The sequence below is a fragment of the Schistocerca cancellata genome, chromosome 1, assembly GCF_023864275.1.
Source record: "Schistocerca cancellata isolate TAMUIC-IGC-003103 chromosome 1, iqSchCanc2.1, whole genome shotgun sequence".
Taxonomy (NCBI): domain Eukaryota; kingdom Metazoa; phylum Arthropoda; class Insecta; order Orthoptera; family Acrididae; genus Schistocerca; species Schistocerca cancellata.
The window spans coordinates 136,930,517-136,950,207 of record NC_064626.1 but is presented as its reverse complement, the minus strand read 5'-3'; the positions used below and the strand labels follow the sequence as shown (position 1 = coordinate 136,950,207).

The 19,691-nt window shown below is 44.6% G+C and overlaps 1 protein-coding gene across 1 annotated transcript in view; it reads left to right on the top strand.

Annotated features, from left to right (window-relative positions):
- The window catches only part of LOC126166863 (microtubule-associated protein futsch-like), a 474,845-nt gene that overhangs the window by 261,302 nt on the left and 193,852 nt on the right, over window positions 1-19,691 (top strand). The gene's annotated exons all lie outside the window — the stretch shown is intronic.

The following is a 19,691-nucleotide window of genomic DNA, read 5'->3' as shown; positions in this document are numbered from 1 at the left end:
AGAGCAATATAGCCGGGTGGAGCCGTAATTGGGAGATAGCCGATCACGGTAGCGATATTATGACGTAAGGGCATGGGGAGGGGGGGGGGGGCGGAACGGAGGGAGGAGAAGGGGCAGGTGGTTTCGGGCACTCCCTACGGCGTCTCTCTTCCTCGGCTTTTCGTAGGTGTTCAAGGTCGTACACGCCCCTCCGCGACCGTTTCTCCTCTCTTTGCGCGGCGGCACGCACAGTTTTGAAGTCCGCCGCCCAGGTGGAACGTTACGTTGTAACCGAATAGCGCGCGGCAGAGCCCAGGGTCCTTGTGAACTGTTCTGTCCCCTCTGTTCCAAGAAGTAGAACGAGAAGGTGGAAAAAATAGCTAAGTATGTTCCCGTGCAACACTTATGATTTTCGTGTATAAACTCATAAACAGGTTATCTATGCGGAGGAAAAATATTTACACTCTCTCTCTGTTTGTTGTATATCCTTTTATAATCACGGTCCATGCCATGTTCGTTGACTCCTGGACGACATTCGTTACCGTTCCGCGCTCACGCTCAGTGAGCAAGTGTCGAGTGAATAAAGGACTTCCTTGCAGGCAGAACCTATCACGTCGCTCTTAGCGGGAATAAATTGTCGCGTGTAAAAATAACTTGGTCAGTACCACAAGGGAGTGTTATAGGGCCGTTACTGACTGATACGGTACTATCGTTACAAGTACCGTGACTCTGTTCGCTGAGCCGCGCGGGGTAGCCGCGCGGTCTGGGCGTCTTGTCACGGTCCGCGTGGCTCGCCCCTCCGAGGTTCGAGTCCTCCGTTGGGCATGGGTGTGTGTGTCATCCTTAGCGTAAGTTGCTTTAAGTTAGATTAAGTAGTGAGCGAGCTTAGGGACCAATGACCTCAGCAGTTTAGTCCCATAAGGCCTTACCACAAATTTCCAAGTTTTTTTACTGTTCGCTGATGCTGTTGCTGTATGTAGGAAAGTTCCGACGCCAGAAAGCTGTACCGAAATGCGGAAAGATCTGGAGAGGATCGACAATTGTTGGAATGATTGGCGGATGATCACTGACGTAAACTAACGTAACGTATTTCTAATAAATTTGGGGAAGAGATCCGTTAGTGTGTAGTTTTACTGCCTACGCAAAATTCCTGGAAACAATAACAACCATAAGCAGCTGGGAGTAAACGTCCGAAGCGACCGAAAGTGGAACGAAAGCAAAAATTCAAAAAAATGGCTCTGAGCACTATGGGACTTAACATCTGAGGTCATGAGTCCCCTAGAACTTAGAACTACTGAAACCTAACTAACCTAGGGACATCACACACATCCATGCCCGAGGCAGGATTCGAACCTGCGACCGTAGCAGTCGCGGGGTTCCGGACTGAAGTGCCTAGAACCGCACGGCCACTGCGGCCGGCTGCAAAAAATTAGTAGTATCAATAGCGCGTGTGAAGCTGAGACTCATAGGAAGAACGCCAAGGAAATGCAATTCACCAGCGACTAAACACTCATTCCATTATGTTCATAGGTGTTCAAGGTCATACACGCTAGGCAACTTGTGACTCTTGCCTTACACCATTAATAGTGAGAGCGAAGGCGTTACGGAGGTACCCATCAAACTCCAACAGGCGAAGTTACAAGAGAGGCGTTGTGCATCGCGGAGAGGTTTATCGTTCGAATTCCGAAAGCGTACATCCCAAGATGAGTCTGCAACATACATCTCGGGGAATGTCATCGACGGGACGATCAGAAAAATTAAGGCTCACACGGATTCCTCCAAAAGTCGTTTTTCCCAAGAGGCGCCGGCAGTATCCTCCAATGGTACCATAGTGCGTATAGCTGTAGGTACTCCCTCTCTTTTCTTCCCTGTTCAATTTTTGAAGGGTACCTGGAAAGAATGATTGTCTAAAAAAAATTCATGAGCTACGATTTTGAGCTCCATTACACGTCCTAGAATATCTTCCTTAGTATGTATGTAGCTGACATTTTATAACTCAATACATCTTTGGCAGAAATCGTCAGTCCATTTTCTGTGACATGCACTTGACATTTGGAAGTATTGACAATTGTATTGGTCATATTCATATTTCTATTCGGAAGTCAGCTTAGCTCAACTCCCTGACTTCATTACCGTCTCTTTATAGCATTTCTTAGACTCCCCTCGCTCCCGACCCCTTCTCCGTATTTCTGTGTGTATGTGTGTGTGTGTGTGTGTGTGTGTGTGTGTGTGAGAGAGAGAGAGAGAGAGAGAGAGAGAGAGAGAGAGAGAAAGAGGAAAGGAGAGAGTGAGAGAGAGAGAGAGAGAGAGAGAGAGAGAGAGAGAGAGGAAGAGAGAGACCAACCTTCTAACTTAATAAGATATATTATACACTTGTTTGTTTACCAAATAAAGCTACGTTTATGTGTGAGTCCAACAACATCAAAGCGTACTTTGGATAATAAACTGCATCTTGGTCGCTCTACATCCACACTTACTTTATGCTTGCTCTTTCCGGACGAGGCGTTATGAAATGTGGCGCATATAAATATATTCGTTGGGCGCTGGCGACTGTGACGCCGAGCGCCCTATATATCCCGTCATCATGGTAAGATGTCTGTGTTAGCCTGGGTGTAGTTTCCACTCATGATTACACGGTCGCCAACTGGCCTAGTTATTCATCCGTATGTTGTTACCTCCTCCGTGTCTTCAAAAATATAAAATTACAGCGCACTTGGCGCACCCACATGGCAAGCCTCATGGTCACCATTTGTCTTAATATCAGATGATATTCAAGCTGCGCTCTAACACATCGATGTACTTGATGTAAGCGGCATCTTATGCTAGTAGTGCGAGTTGCAAAGCTTTCTAAAAGCTATATGGCACTCACTTGACTTCACATTATGTGAACAAAACTACTCTCTTTATCTTAACTGACACACGAGTGATAACACCACTCAAACCGTGACTCGCTCTATTTCCCGCGGCGCAGAATTATCTCGAGTTATCGCAGGCGCCATATATCTCTGCCTCCTTTGACAGCAGCGAGCGGTTGCTACCTCGCAATTTTCAGTTGATTTGTACACAGAGCGCTTTCACCCCAAAACATCGCGTAGCAGACAGGGAGACTGTGGTTGGTGTGCTAACCTGTCAGCGCGTCTGAGCGGATCGCCATCGACTAGGCAGCTACAAAGCAGGACTGCGACGAAAACAGCGTAGCGTACTTCTGAGGCTCATCGGTGCACTACACCTGTCGAGGAACTATTGGTGACTCTGGGGATGTGTGTGATGCGTATCGTGGTACTTTACAGGGCAGTGCTGTATTGGTTGGGGCATGGATAATATGGTCGTTTGTACGAGATCACAGGAAATCATATTACTGATAAAAGACATTTGCGAGTCGGGAAGTTAGATGAAGGGCAGTCTGACTGGGACACTAGTAGCACTGCAAGGCGTGTTTACAATATATTCCCAGGCATAGCAAATAGGTTCAAATTGCGCGACATGGCTCATACTCGAGATACAGTGTGCCTATTACCAGGTTACGGTGCGTGTGCCAAACATTAGCATCGAGAGGGATGTAGTAAAACAGCAATCTGAGTTTGGAGAGGAAGGTTCTGCTGATCCTGTCGTTTTCAGTTGCCCGCTTTTTCAGATAAATATAGACGGCAGACAATTTGACTGCGATCTGCAAACAATTGTAACAGACCAAAACTTGTGGACTTCAGTTAATATAATTGCACGTAGGATACCTAAAAACCACCTACCTGTTAAGCAACTGGCGAAAAAACGTAACGCTTAACGAAAGACAAATGCACAGCGCTATTAAATACCTTAACTTTACGAAAATCTGGTTGGCTGTTTGTAGAATAATTTCAGCATGAACAGATGACTCACTTTTACTCATATAATATAGTGTGAAGTTTACTATTAACGGTGGTATCGACTACGCATATATGGCTCTGAGCACTATGGAACTTAACATCTGAGGTCATCAGTCCCCTAGAACTTAGAACTACTTAAACCTAATCAACCTAAGGACATCACACACATCCATGCCCGAGGCAGGAGTCGAACCTGCGACCGCAGCGGTCGCGCGGTTCCAAACTGAATCGCCTAGAACCGCTTGGCCACACCGGCCGGCATGCACATATTATACATGTGTTATACGACTGATACAGTAGTGTCTTGATATTTCGAGTCTCGGAATTACCAGTTTCCCATAAATCCGAGTCTCGTAAAGAAATTACTGTATAGCGTATCGATCCTTGAAAGGTTTCCCCCGCCCCTCACAGCACAAGTGTCGGACCACTCACTCCCCTTCACTGTGTCTGTCAACGAGCCAATCCACACGCCTCTTCCGGTTTTTAATTGTTTACAGACGCACACCTTTTCTTGAAATTGGTGTTTTAGATTTGTCGGTGTAGTACAGTGTCGCGGATCCTTTTCTTTGTCGATTCTTTTTGTTTGTAAGCCTAAAAATGACTGCTGTAAAAAAGAAAAGCAAATTTGTGCCTTTGAATGTTAAGTTAGAAGCATTGAAACGATTGACGAAGGAGAAAGAATAAAACAAATTGCTCTCGAATGCGGTGTCGACGAAGTCAGCCTTGTTGAATGTCTGGCAGTTGACCCTGAACGTAGATAAATGTAACATATTGCGCGTACATAGGAAAACAAATCCACTACTGCATATCTACGCTACTGATGACAAACCGCTGGAACTAGCACCTGCCGTAAAATATCTAAGAGTAACTATCCGGAGCGACCTTGAGAGGAATGATCATGAGAGACAAATAGCGGGAAAAGCAGATGCCACACAGATTCATAGGAACAATTTTAAAGCGCTTGTTCGATTGGTTCTTGAGTATTGTTCATCTGTCTGTGATCCCTACGAGGAAGGATTGATAGAAGGAGTCGAGAAAATCGACCGAAGAGCGGCGCGTTTCGTCACAGGATCGTTTAGTCGGCAAGAGAGCGTTACGGATATGCTCAACAAACTCCGTTGGCAGACGTTACAAGAGAGGCAGTGCGCATCACGGAGAGATTTACTATTGAAATTTCGAGAGAGCACTTTCCAGAAAGAGTCGGACAACATATTACTTCCCCCTTCATACATCTCACTTAATGACCATGAGGAAAATATTCGAGAAATTGGAGCTAATACAGATGCTTGTCGACAGTCATTATTCCCACGCGCTGTTCGCGAGTGGAACAGGGTTGGAGGGCTCTGTTAGTAGTATAAAAGGTACCCTCTGCCACAAACCATTAGGTGGCTTGCGGAGTATGGTGCAGATTTAGATGTGGTGACTGGCTTAGGAACTGACTTAAACTGGAAACAGTTTTCTTCAAGAAAAATCTCTGAAGAACGTCTCAAACGAAAAACTATAAATAGGTCGGAGTTTGAACATACAAGTGAGGCGTTGTTTATGTGGTTTGTTGCTTTCTATATCGTTTAATTTCTCTTGAAACATAGATATCGATAATGTGAGTTGCCAATAGTTCGGCGTTCTCCCGGTCCCGTTCACCTCGAATTACCAAGACTCTACTGTTCTTACTGAAGCCGGCGGCTGTGGCCGAGCAGTTCTGGCGCTTCAGTCGGGAACCGCACTGCCTCGGGCATGGATGTGTGTGATGTCCTTAGGTTAGTTAGGTTTAAGTACTCTACTGGCCATTAAAATTTCTACACCAAGAAGAAATGCAGATGATAAACGGGTATCCATTGGACAAATATATTATACTAGAACTGACATGTGATTACATTTTCACGCAATTTGGGTGCATAGATCCTGAGAAATCAGTACCCAGAACAACCAACTCTCGCCGTAACAATGACCTTGATACGCCTGGGCATTGAGTCAAACAGAGCTGCGATGGCGTGTACAGTTGCCCATGCAGCTTCAACATGATACCACAGTTCATCAAGAGTAGTGACTGGCGTATTGTGACGAGCCAGTTGCTCGGCCACCATTGACCAGACGTTTTCAATTGGTGAGAGATCTGGAGAATGCGCTGGCCAGGGCAGCAGTCGAACATTTTCTGTATCCAGAAAGGCCCGTACAGGACCTGCAACTTGGGGTCGTGCATTATCCTACTGAAATGTAGGGTTTCGCATGGATCGAATGAAGGGTAGATCCACGCGTCGCAACACGTCTGAAATGTAACGTCCACTGTTCAAAGTGCCGTCAATGCGAACAAGAGGTGACCGAGACGTGTAACCCCATACCGTCACGCCGGGTGATACGCCAGTATGGCGAAGACAAACACACGCTTCCAATGTGCGTTCACAGCGACGACGCCAAACAGCGGATGCGACCATCATGATGCTGTAAACAGAACCCGTATTCATCCGAAAAAATGACGTTTTCCCATTCGTGCACCCAGGTTCGTCATTGAGTACACCATCGCAGGCGCTCCTGTCTGTGATGCAGCGTCAAGGGTAACCGCAGCCGTGGTCTCCGAGCTGATAGTCCATGCTGCTGCAAACGTCGTCGAACTGTTCGTGCAGATGGTTGTTGTCTTGCAATGTTCCCATCTCTTGACTCAGGGATCGAGACGTGGCTGCACGATCCGTTACAGCCATGCGGATATGATGGCTGTCATCTCGACTGCTAGTGATACGAGGCCGTTGGGATCCAGCACGGCGTTCCGTATTACCCTCCTGAAACCACCGATTCCATATTCTGTTAACAATCATTGGATGTCGACCAACATGAGCAGCAATGTCGCGATACGATAAACCGCAATCGCCTTAGGCTACAATCCAACCTTTATCAAAGTCGGAAACGTGATATTACGCATTTCTCCTCCCTACACGAGGCATCACAACAACGTTTCACCAGACAACGCCGGTCAACTGCTGTTTGTGTATGAGAAATCGGTTGGAAACTTTGCTCATGTGAGCACGTTGTAGGTGTCGCCACCGGCGCCAACCTTGTGGGAATGCTCTGAAAAGCTAATCATTTGCATATCACAGCATCTTCTTCCTGTCGGTTAAATTCCGCGTCTGCAGCACGTCATCTTCGTGGCGTAGCAGTTTTAATGGCCAGTACTGTAGATGTGATCGTCAGATGTTAAGTCCCATAGTGCTTGGAGCCATTAAAACTTACTAAACCCAGTAAGTACGTAAGTACGGCACCAGTCCACTTTCCCCGGGGCTAAATCTTCGCTGGGGCAACTGAGAAAGTGTCCGGTATCTTCAGAAGAGACCGCATGAAAACTATGCCTTTCGGGCCCATTAACTAGTTTACTAAACAATGCTGTCCACAGGTGATTAGTTACTAAAAACACGAGCCAGTGGACTAAATTACTGGCCGCGGCTCTTTAACAGCACACTTCCAGAGGCCACGCTAATAGCCAGCTGGTCCATCAGAGGCGGCGGTCCCCCCAATAACGGAGCGCCTGGCGGTCGGCCAGACTGACGCGCAGGCCGCGACACCCCCGGCCTTATCCGCCCCCTCCCCCCGCCCCGCACCACCGCTTCCCCCACCACCTGCCCGGCCGTGCCACGGCGGGCTGTCACGGCGTCCCGGCGGCGCGGCCGCAGTCGTGTGATGGCCCGCTAGCAGCAGTCTGCAGGAGCGACGCGACGCCTCCGTAACCGACCAGCCAGCACCATGAAACGTATGGCCGGCGGCGGCGCCCGGCAGCGCGCTGGTGGCGGGGTGGCAATTGTCCCGGTGGCGGCAAGTAGTGCGGTGTCTCGCCTCTTCTGCTCTCTGCTGCGCTTCTGCATGCTCCTGTTCGTCACAACTAACAGCTCGTGCCAGTAATGCTTGCTAACGTACCGACGCCGGCAGTACGACACGTCTCTAAGGCTGTCGTCGCGTCACGTGTGTAAGAAACGTTTCGACCGTATCACTTCAGAGAGACGCTGTCTTATTACTCAACATCTTCTCTGACACAGGTCCATCTGAGCAGTTTTCAGAAATAAAAAACGACGACTCGTGATGCATTCCACAAAAATTGTACGAGTGAAGCTGTTTTCCCTCACTTATTGTACGCGATGTATCGTAATAACGAAAACTGACGTGGTTGAAAGTATAGGATAATAGAAGCAAAACCGTTATTATTCTTACTTGCTATGCATTGAATACATTCACGTTCCCAACTGTAAAACATGTATAAAACTAGATTTAAGGGCGGTAGGACGTCAAACGGGCTGACTTGGAGCAGGAGAGGCATCTCAGGACATTTTAATTTCCAGTGTCTATACATTTAGAAATAAATTCATAAAACTTTGTCAGCATCACCAGGAAGGATTCAGGATTCACACCTATTGCAGTGGAAGTTCGCAAACATAACAAAATAAACTTTTTTACGTGCGAAATTTCATCATTTTTTCATTTACTAATGGCTGCATTTGTTGCTATAGGTACACTTTTCTTCATAAGCTAGAGAGATTCTTCGATGAATTTTGCACAGCATACATATCATACTCACAGGTGTATGGAACACTAGGATTTATTTAATTTATGAAAAAACGAATGAACTGTTATATTTTAAACTTCATGTTTAGAAAAAACAAAAATTTTACAGTTAATTACCTCAATTTTTACCACAGTTTTTAATAGATTTGGAAAATTATAGAGTTTCATACACCTGTAAGTATGGTTTGTGTGCTGTGCAAAATTCATCGAAGAATCTCTCTTACTTATGAAGAAAGGTGTACCTATAGCAACAAATGCTGCCATTAGTAAGTGAAAAAAATGACAAAATTTCACACGTAAAAAAATTACTTCGTTATCTTTTAGAACATCCACTGCTATAAGTGTGAATTCTGAATCCTTCCTGGTCATGCTGACAAAGTTTTATGAATTTATTTGTAAAAGTATAGACACTGGAAATTGAAATGTCTGTGGTGCCTCTCCTGCTCCAAGTCGGCCCGTTTGACGTCCTACCCCCCTTAAAACCTTCTAGTATACATGGGTCAGCAAATGATCCGTTTGCAAAAATAATTGCTAATATATTCTCATGAGACATCCCCAACTTCACTATCCTAGTTGCTTCAACTGTATTCGAAATTTAACCTTTTTCGATCAAGTCCCTATCTAATTGGTCTGAAATTTCATTACCTGTGGTTGGGGAACGTGGTACATGCATGATGGAAGATCCTCTCCCTCGGCCTGCAAGATAACCTCACTTAAATCCTCTAAGGTTTTCAGACAGTGGCCATCTCAAAAGGAATGTTCAGCACTCTCGTTGATAGGGTTGGAGTATCGGAGCAGTAATTTATACCGTCTTGTCATGACTTACGAGACGATCCGGTGGTGCTTGAAACAATTCGTAAGTCTCTGCAAAGACGAGTGGTGTATCGCATCCAAATGTGGAGACGACTCGTGGAACATCTCCTTCAACAGGTGCAAGTGTACAGTAACCTGTAAAATGCAACGTGGTGAAGTAGGACTGTATTTCTTCCTAAGGTGGCCGTGCGTGAAATTTAAGTCCAAGTTAGATGGCATCAGATCGAAAAGTATACGGCCGCAGCTCGTGGTCGTGCTGTAGCGTTCTCGCTTCCCACGCCCTGGTTCCGGGGTTCGATTCCCGGCGGGGTCAGGGATTTTCTCTGCCTCGTGATGCCTGGGTGTTGTTTGATGTCCTTAGGTTAGTTAGGTTTAAGTAGTTCTAAGTTCTAGGGGACTGATGACCATAGCTGTTAAGTCCCATAGTGCTCAGAGCCATTTGAACCATTTTTTTTTGAAAAGTATACATTTCAACTACATTTGTACTAACTAGGTAAAATTTTCGTCGCAGCGACACAATAGCATTTACCTCAGAAACGTCTCATTTGCAAGCCAATGTTTACTGGAACTTTATTGCTTCTATTGTCATAAACTTTCACCCCTGCCAGCTTTCGCTGTTACTTTTCTTACATCCTGTATAATACCTCTAAAGACTTGATCTCGCTCTTTTTTCAATCTCGTCTCCTGCTCTCCGCTTGTCTGCGACACCCAACACCGCTTGGTGGTAGTTGCGAATATATGATTTTGCGGTCGATGTCAACCTGTCCACTGTTTCTCTGCGGATGCCGTCGCGTCTTCTCGTAAAATTTATAGGATGTTTCCACCTCCGACAGACGGCGCTCACACAGGACACTCTTCTTAATGCCACACTGCTTATTCTAAGGCCAGAGCATCTTCCCAGAAGCAGGCAAATTCTTGGATATCTGTTAGCGCGTTTTCGTGTCTGCAATATGTAATCTGTACGATATTCCCTGTTAACACACCAACATTTAGCGACGTTTGTCTACGGTTGTCTTTTCGCCTTGTCATAAACTTTTATCTGACGCTCCGACAACGTGCTACTTTTCAGGACATTCCTCTCAGTGATACTACTGCCACACTACCAAACCTAGGCAAGCCCATTGCCTCTGAAAACGTCCTAATGTGCCCGTTGTCAGTAACAGTCTTTAAACAATACGAAGCTTGAAGTATTCCAGAAAAATATTGTACACGTGGAACCATTTATTTTTCTAGTATTTCTTAGCACGTCTAAATACTTATCTGTTTCTTCTTTTCAGGCTTTGCGAACGGTTCCTACTCCGACGTAACTACCATAGTTTACCTTCGGCAGCTAGGCACTTTGAACAAATACGCGTTTGCTATTTATCTATCCTTCCACTGTAAATCATTGTAAGCAGTGCTTTATGGTCTCACTTTTGTAATGAACATATCTATTTTTAATGGTCTTTAACATAATCTTCTGTCACAGACAGTTATCGAAAGCAAATAGTTCAACGCCTTGTTTTGTTTCATCGCCACAGATTACACATACATTTACAAATGGTTACTAGTATCTAACCCTGCCCATATGAAGACAGCGACATGAATGAAACTTAGATACGGCACGTATTTTTCACTACACCCGTAATAATTCTGATCACCTTTTTATGTCTTTTTTCTTAAAGGTCCTTCACTTAATTCCACTGAGGGACTGATATGGTTCACAACTGCTGTATTTGGTTACCGACTCGCTGTCTCTGGTCACTGATGTCCTTATTTTTTTCTAAACCATTCGTCATGTCCCACAGATTCCACGATCTTCAGATATACATTAACAGTGCTGTCACGAACAAATTCTGTGAGACTCCATGTTAGCATTCCATAAGTGTTACTAATTTATACTCCCCTCCCAAGTTGCATACATTATTAATTTACTAGTTCTAAAAGTGATCCTATCTTGCCAATTTCATCATACGTTAAGCTGTTACATGCAGAACATCACATTACGAGTATCATTGCTACATGTAGATTAAATTGCAGTCTTCGAATTTATCATAATTATTCTTTCTGCACTGCAAGAAAGTATGAGCAACGTTGAAACTACGTAACTTTTTTCGTATTCTATGTAGTTGTGAGTAGGTTCCATAAAATGCAACGTGGTGAAGTAGGATTGTATTTCTTGCTAAGGTGGCTGTCAGTGAAACTTTAGTCCAAGTTAGATGACAGTCAAAGTCAAGTGGTCCACTGGCACGTTTTTGGCATAGCTACCAGTCGTTGAGAATCCTTGAAGGAGGTTGACAAGACAGACTACTCATTTAGACTTATTGTATTCGTGACAACCAAAGTGAGAGGACATGGCCATCAAGTATAGGTGCGACTTTTTTTTCGACACCAACTAACCAGAATAGTTGGTGAGCTTAACAAAACCGCCCCTACGAGCTCTGAAAGAACCCGCATGAGCAGTAGGAATATCGAGAGTGGTCCTCGAATTAACGTGCTGTCTAAGATGACATACGACCAAGTTTGGCAACAAGTATGTTTTAACTACCACTCCTTATCATCTTGACCGTTTAATATCCTTAAACCCTGGCATATGGTGAAGAGTTTAAAAGCTGTTGTATGTTGCTGGCTGCGCTATTAATTAACGATATTTATTAATGTAGCTATCGATCCCATTGTCGTCGTTTACCTTTATATTGTCCCTAGAACAATCGACCTGATGGATGGTTAAATTGTTAATTCCATGTATTTGTCTGATTTCTGTATCTAACGACTGTATCAACGACTTCGATATCGACGAATGTCTGATAATACCAATGCATTTTAGTGTGAACTTGAAGTGAAGGCATTAGCCTACGTTCTTTTGAAGAGTGTGTATGGATACGTGAAAGTTAGTTACATAATGCGATGTGGAAACACTAAGACTGTACTGTGTAATTCATATTAAAATCCCGCGCAAAACACGTGATCTCCAATTTACTTGTGAGCCTCTCAGCTGAGACTGGACCGCCACCTGTTGCTATTGCCTCTGGTATTCTATGGTTTCGTGGACTTTAAAAGATACCACGGCACTTGTATTACACAACGTCGAGAGAGCGTAAGCGCTATTTTCTTCAGAGTTAAGCTTGTGTTGTTAGACTCCAGTGTGTATTGGTTCAAATGACTCTGAGAACTATGGGACTTAACTTCCAGAGTGTATTAAAAATAAATAAAAAAAGAGGCCTAGACCCGTCTCCGTGAGTTGGAAAGCAATGCGTCGTCGAAAAGTGCCGTGCCGATCGCAACTACTAAAATTAGAAAATATTGGGGGCCTTTTCTCGCACTAAACATCATCTCCGTTGTATAGCAATATGAAGTGCAATCTACAACGTTCCGAGACCGGCGTTCTTCATCTACATTTACGTCATTAATCTACAATTCACACTTAAGTGCTTGTTAGAGCCTGCAATACACCATACACCAATTGCAGAAAATATCTCTACCGCTCCACTCTGCAACACCGCGTGGCAGAAGCGAACACAATTCTTTCAGTACGAGCTCTGATTTCTCCTGTTTTACCGCGGTGGTCATTCCTCCTTATAGAAGTGGTAGAAAACAAAGTAATTTGACACCAGAGGAGGTAGTTGTTGACTGAAGTTTCGTGAAGAGATTTCACTGTGATGAAAAACACCTATGATTTAATGATTGCCATCGCAGCGCGCTTGTCACATCAGTGACCCACACACACACACACACACACACACACACTCTCTCTCTCTCTCTCTCTCTCTCTCTCTCGCTCTCGCTCTCTCATATTTGATATGTGCTGTCAATATTTGATATGTGCTGTCAATTCTACGAGATAAAACTCCCACACCCGGTGGGACAAGTATACTGTAAACAAGTTCTTTTAAAGCACTTGTTCCACCTCGTAAATGTTCTGTGCATAAAACTCAGTTTTTGTTTCACACTCGCTATGATATTTTCTATATGGTCGTTATAGTTTAGGTTGTTAATAATGAAAACCGTAGAAATTTAGTTGAACCAACTGTGGTGTCACCGCCAGACACCACACTTGCTAGGTGGTAGCTTTAAATCGGCCGCGGTCCATTAGTACATGTCGGACCCGCGTGTCGCCACTGTCAGTGATCGCAGACCGAGCGCCACCACACGGCAGGTCTAGAGAGACGTACTAGCACTCGCCCCAGTTGTACGGACGTCTTTGCTAGCGACTACACTGACGAAGCCTTTCTCTCATTTGCCGAGAGACAGTTAGAATAGCCTTCAGCTAAGTCCATGGCTACGACCTAGCAAGGCGCCATTAACCATTTCTAGAGAGAGTCTCACTTGTATCATCAAGAATGCTGTATACAAATGATGGATTAAAGTTAAGTATTCCAGCAGCTACGTACTTTTCTTTATAGCACTCATTACGTATCCTGTTTCAGACATAACGCAAGCCTGCGTGAGTTAACGCGTGCATTTCGGCCTTCTATAGCTATACAACACCAACAACCTCTGGAACCGTGTCATTCATTGCATAACGAATTCAAATGCAGTCAGTTAGTGCTCATGTGGAGGACCTTACAATTTCTGTTATTCACGGTCATTTTCTAATTCTTTTCAGTCGTCTGGTGACTCACTGGCCCTTAGACCACATCAGCGTAAAAAAGAAAAAAACTGGCACTGCTGCTCAAATGATGTATGATCAATACTATGCACTACGATCTCTCTGACACTAAATCTCGAATGTAGTTGCACAAGTGAGATTACTCTGAGGTGACAAAAGTCATGAGATACCTCCTAATATCAGGTCGGACCTCTTCTTCGCGGGCCGGTGTGGCCGAGCGGTTCTAGGCTCTTCAGTCTGGAGCACCGCGACCGCTACGGTCGCAGGTTCGAATCCTGCCTCGGGCATGGATGCGTGCGATGTCCTTAGGTTAGTCAGGCTTAAGTAGTTCTAGGGGACTGATGACCTCAGATGTTAAGTCCCATAGTCCTCAGAGCCATTTGAAGCATTTGGGGAAATTGTATTAATTTAATACAAGTTTTATAGAATTAATTCTTTAATTCGAATTTCCTCAAGATTGCAGTTCTGAGTTGTGTCACTGTCCTCGTACACTTCGACCAACTCAACACGGTTGTTGCACCTTTGTTCCCTTTCAAATTCAGAAAACGAGTTAGCGCCCGAAACTTGACTTAAACAGCGGGTTGTGCCATCTTGTTTTGGGTCTTCTAAACGGCGTGCTATGATACTATCGCACTGAGACGTAGGGATATCTTTGCGTATCAGAACTGCAGAATTGTACTTGCCGAAGTGTGGTATGAGTAGGTTGTCTGCAAAATACGCTGTGAATAGAATTAATAGTAAAGAAGTAATAAATTAAAACGCCATGCAGGATGTTCAAGTTTTACGGCATCAACAGCGAAAATGTAAGAAGTGATAAACTTTTTGCTTTTCATTGTCTCTTTCTGTGTGGGGGCGGGGAGGGGGGGGGTTTGTCAGGAGAAGAAATTTCGAAATGGTTTGCAAATACGTGTAAAGTTTGTTGAAAGTCGCTAAATGCTCTCATTGTCGAATAGTGGATGAATATGTTGTTGTTGTTGTTGTTGTTGTTGTTGTTGTGGTCTTCAGTCCTGAGACTGGTTTGATGCAGCTCTCCATGCTACTCTATCCCGTGAAAGCTTCTTCATCTCCCAGTACCTACTGCAACCTACATCCTCCTGAATCTGCTTAGTGTATTCATCTCTTGGTCTCCCTCTACGGTTTTTACTCTCCACGCTGCTCTCCATTACTAAATTGGTGATCCCTTGATGCCCCAGAACATGTCATACCAACCGATCCCTTCTTCTGGTCAAGTTGCGCCACTAACTCAGCATTCTTCTGTAGCACCACATTTCGAAAGCTTCTATTCTCTTCTTGTCCAAACTATTTATCGTCCACGTTTCACTTCAATACATCGCTACACTCCATACAAATACTTTCAGAAACGACTTCCTGACACTTAAATCTATACTCGAAGTTAACAAATTTCTCTTCCTCAGAGACACTTTCCTTGCCATTGCCAGTCTGCATTTTATATCCTCTCTACTTCGACCATCATCAGTTATATTGCTCCCCGAATAGCAAAACTCCTTTACTACTTTAAGTGTCTCATTTCCTAATCTAATTCCCTCAGCATCACCCGACTTAATTCGACTACATTCCATTATCCTCGTTTTGCTTTTGTTGATGTTCATCTTATACCCTCCTTTCAAGACACTGTCCATTCCGTTCAACTGCTCTTCCAAGTCCTTTGCTTTATTTCTTCTCCATGGATTTTAATACCTACTTCGAATTTTTCTTTTGTTTCCTTTACTGCTTGCTCAGTATACAGATTGAATAACATCGGGGAGAGACTGCAACCCTGTCTCACTCCTTTTCCAACCACTGCTTCCCTTTCATGCCCCTCGACTCTTATAACTGCCATCTGGTTTCTGTACAAATTGTAAATAGCCTTTCGCTCCCTGTATTTTACCCCTGCCACTTTCAGAATTTGAAAGAGAGTATTCCAGTCAACTTAGATTCTTATATATATATGGATGAATATAGTCAGGTCAATTTGCGCACCATGAGACCCGCCTCAAGACTTACGAGTTCAAAGTTGCCAACATTTTTGCTTGACGCACTGAATTAAACCTTTACTGTAGGGCTATGCCCCTTAGTGAATAGATTATGACAGCATTTTAAAATTTTAAATTCGTTCAGTAATTATGTGAAGTACTGAAAATGAAACTTTCGTTGTCTTTGGAAGTCATTAGAGTGACCTTTTAGCCGTTCAGTAATACAGATAGTGTCGCCTGTGTGCCTCTACGTACGCTGGTGAACTGCGCACTTGCTGTAGTGAAGCGTGTGAAACCTGCGTCGGAGCAGTCGGTTCTCAGCCGGCTGCGGGCAAACCGCCGTGGCGTTCCCCTCCGTGGGACGCGGCAGGAGAATCCGGCGGCGGGCATGCGCATTCATCCGTGACAGCCCCCTGCCCCAAGTAAGCCAGCCGGTGGAAACCTGCCGACGGCGACCACGGCTCGCCCGCGCCTCGCGATGCTCCCCACAGCTCTGCAGATCCGTCCGTCTCCTACGCTGAGGCTGCTGCCGCACTCGAAACGCGGACTTGCCACCAGTTTCATCACTCAGTCTGCCAATATCCTTCTGCTCGCCCCACTCTCCCAAAACAGAGCGCTCGAAGATAAAATTACACCAATAACATCGCCCTCAGTGGCATATACAGACGAGTCTGGTGCGCCACGTACCCCGCCATCACACACCGTGCGGTGGTTTGCCAACTACAGATGTAGGTGCTAAACTCACCAGTCTCCCGACTGGTTTGATGCGACCCTCCACGGCTTCCTGTCGGAGCCTGAAGTACCTCGAAGTAAACGATTTACTGACAAAAAAAATGGTTCAAATGGCTCTGAGCACTATGGTACTTAACTTCTGAGGCCATCAGTTCCATAGAACTTAGAACTACTAAAACCTAACTAACCTAAGGACATCATACACATCCATACCCGAGGCAGGATTCGAACCTGCGACCGTAACGGTCGCGCGGCTCCAGACTGTAGCGCCTAGAACCGCTCGGCCACATTTATTGACACACAGCACGGATTCAGAAAATATCGTTCTTGCGAAACGCAACTAGCTCTTTATACTGATGAAGTAATAAGTGCTATCGACAGGGAATGTGAAATTGCTTCCATATTTTTAGATTTCCAGAAGACTTTCGACACCGTTCCTCACAAGCGTCTTCTAACCAAACTGCGTGCCTAAGGAATATCGCCTCAGTTGTGCGACTGGATTCATGATTTCCTGTCAGAAAGGTTCGTAGTAATAGACGGAAAGTCATCGAGTAAAACAGAAGTAACTTCGGGCGTTCCCCAAGGATGTGTTCTAGGCCCTCTATTGTCCTTGATCTATACTAACGACATAGGAGAATATCTGAGTAGCCGTGTTGTAAAGTCATCAGATGATCAAAACGACTTGCAAAATGATTTAGATAAAGATATCTGCATGGTGCGAAAAGTGGCAATTGACCCTGAATAAAGAAAAGTGTGAAATTATTCGCGCCGCGCGGGATTAGCCGAGCGCTCTAAGGCGCTGCAGTCATGGACTGTGCGGCTCGTCCCGGCGGAGGTTCGAGTCCTCCCTCGGGCATGGGTGTGTGTGTGTTTCTCCTTAGGATAATTTAGGTTATGTAGCGTGTAAGCTTAGGAACTGATGACCTTGGCAGTTAAAATAAGTCCCATAAGATTTCACACACATTTGAACATTTTCAATTTTTGAAATTATTCGCGTGAGTACTAAAAGAAATCTGCGAAATTTCGATTATGCGAGAAGGCTGTAAAGGCTGTAAATTCAACTAAATACTTAGGGATTACAATTACAAATAACCTAAATTGCAACAATCACATAGATAATATTGTGGGTAGAGCAAACCGAAGACTGCGATTCAGTGGCAGAACACTTAGAAGATGCAACAGGTCTACTAGAGAGACTGCTTACACCACGCTTGTCCGCCCTAGTCTGGAGTATTGCTGTGCGGTGTGGGATCCGCATCAGGTGGGACTGACGGATGACATCGAAAAAGTACAAAGAATGGCAGCTCGTTTTGTATTATCGCGAAATAGGGGAGATAGTGCCACAGACATGATACGTGAATTGGAGTGGCAATCATTCAAACAAAGGCGTTTTTCGTTGCGACGGGATCTTCTCATGAAATTTCAATCACCAGTTTTCTCCTTCGATTGCGAAAACATTTTGTTAGCACCCACCTACATAGGGAGAAATGATCATCACGATATCATAAGAGAAATCAGTGCTTGCACACAAAAATTTAAGAGCTCGTTTTCCCGGCGCGCCATTCGAGAGTGGAACGGTGGAGAGACAGCTTGAAGGTGAGTCCATTAAACTCTCTGCCAGGCACTTTATTATGAATAGTAGAGTTATCTCGTAGATGCAGATATAGCATCATTTGACAGTCGACGTCGTATGTGACGTACTGAATACATTCCTCGCCACTATCTCTTTGTCGAGTACCATGCAAGTTACTTGTCGTGCGTTCTCCTAGCCAGTCGCCGACTCCGCGGAGACCCTTCTCGTTTCTCATATTATCGGCCTACTTAATTTTCGTCTTCCTTCTGTTGCACCATATCTTAAAGCTTTGGATTTCCTTCTTTTCCGGTTTTCCCACTGTCTCCTCCACGCAATGCTGTCCCCAGACGTACATACTCAGAAATTTTTTCCCGCAAATTAAGGCCTATATTGGATCCTAATAGATATCCTCCGTCCGGCGGCAGGCACTAGAAATACATCACATTAGCAGCTTTTGTTCCAGAGCTTACCGCCACCTTAACTTTCCTGCTCCTTAATACTTCCGTTATTTTTTGGTGTTATCTCAATCCATAATGTGAGCTCAGTAGATCACTTTCACTTAGGACAGCAACGTCATCAGCGGATAATATCATAAGCATTCTTTCATCCTAAAATTTTATTCTAGTTCTCAACCTTCCTTCCATCTTCTTTATTTCTTCTACGATAAACAGAGTGTACAATAAACGAGAGAGGACATCCTTCCCCGTTACGCCCACGTTAGTCGGAGCAATTCGTTCCTGATCTTCCATTCTAATTGTTCCCTCATGTTTCTGGTACATGTTGTATATTTTCCGCGTTTGCATACAGTACACATCTATTTTTTTTTTTTGAGGATTCCAAACGTCTTGCACCATTTTACGTTTTCGAATACGTCTCTAGATCGTCAAATACTATGGAAGTGTCTACTTTTGTTAAATATTGCCTCCATTATTAACCACGACGTCAGAACTACCTTCCTGGTGCCTTCAGCTTTCTTAACGCCAAGCTGATCTCAGCAACTGTTATGTTGGTTATGGTAGAGTTCTCGCATTTATCTGATCTTGCTATCCTCACAATTGTGTGGATGATGTTCTTTCGAAGGGCTGATGGTAAGTCTCTAGTCTCAGTGCTACACAGTAACTTGGGTAGTTATTTTGTTGCCATTACTCCCAATGGTTTTTGAAATTCTGCAGAAATGTTATCAGTAACTTATGTCTAACTTGAATGAAAATTACTGTGAAACTCTTGAGTTCAATAGTAGATCACGCAAGTCTTCTAAATCGACTCCCATTTCCTCTCCTATCACGTGAGGCAGTTTCTCCATCTCGTAGAGGCCATAAGCGTTTAACTGTTCGCTATCACCTCTACTTTTAACAGTGGCATTCGTTTTGTACTCTTTAAATGTTACGTCTTTACTGTTGATCCAATCAAAAGTTATTTTAACTCGATCCTACCGGGGGAAAAAAATTCATGTGGGCAACAGTATACGAACGCGAGGAAACTTGCGGTGTCACATTTTTCTAATAACTAGTGCGAGGTACATATCCTACATTTTGTAACGATAATCAGGTAAACTGAGGTTACTTCGTCGCCGCGCGGGATTAGCCGAGCGGTCTTGGGCGCAGCAGTCATGGACTGTGCGGCTGGTC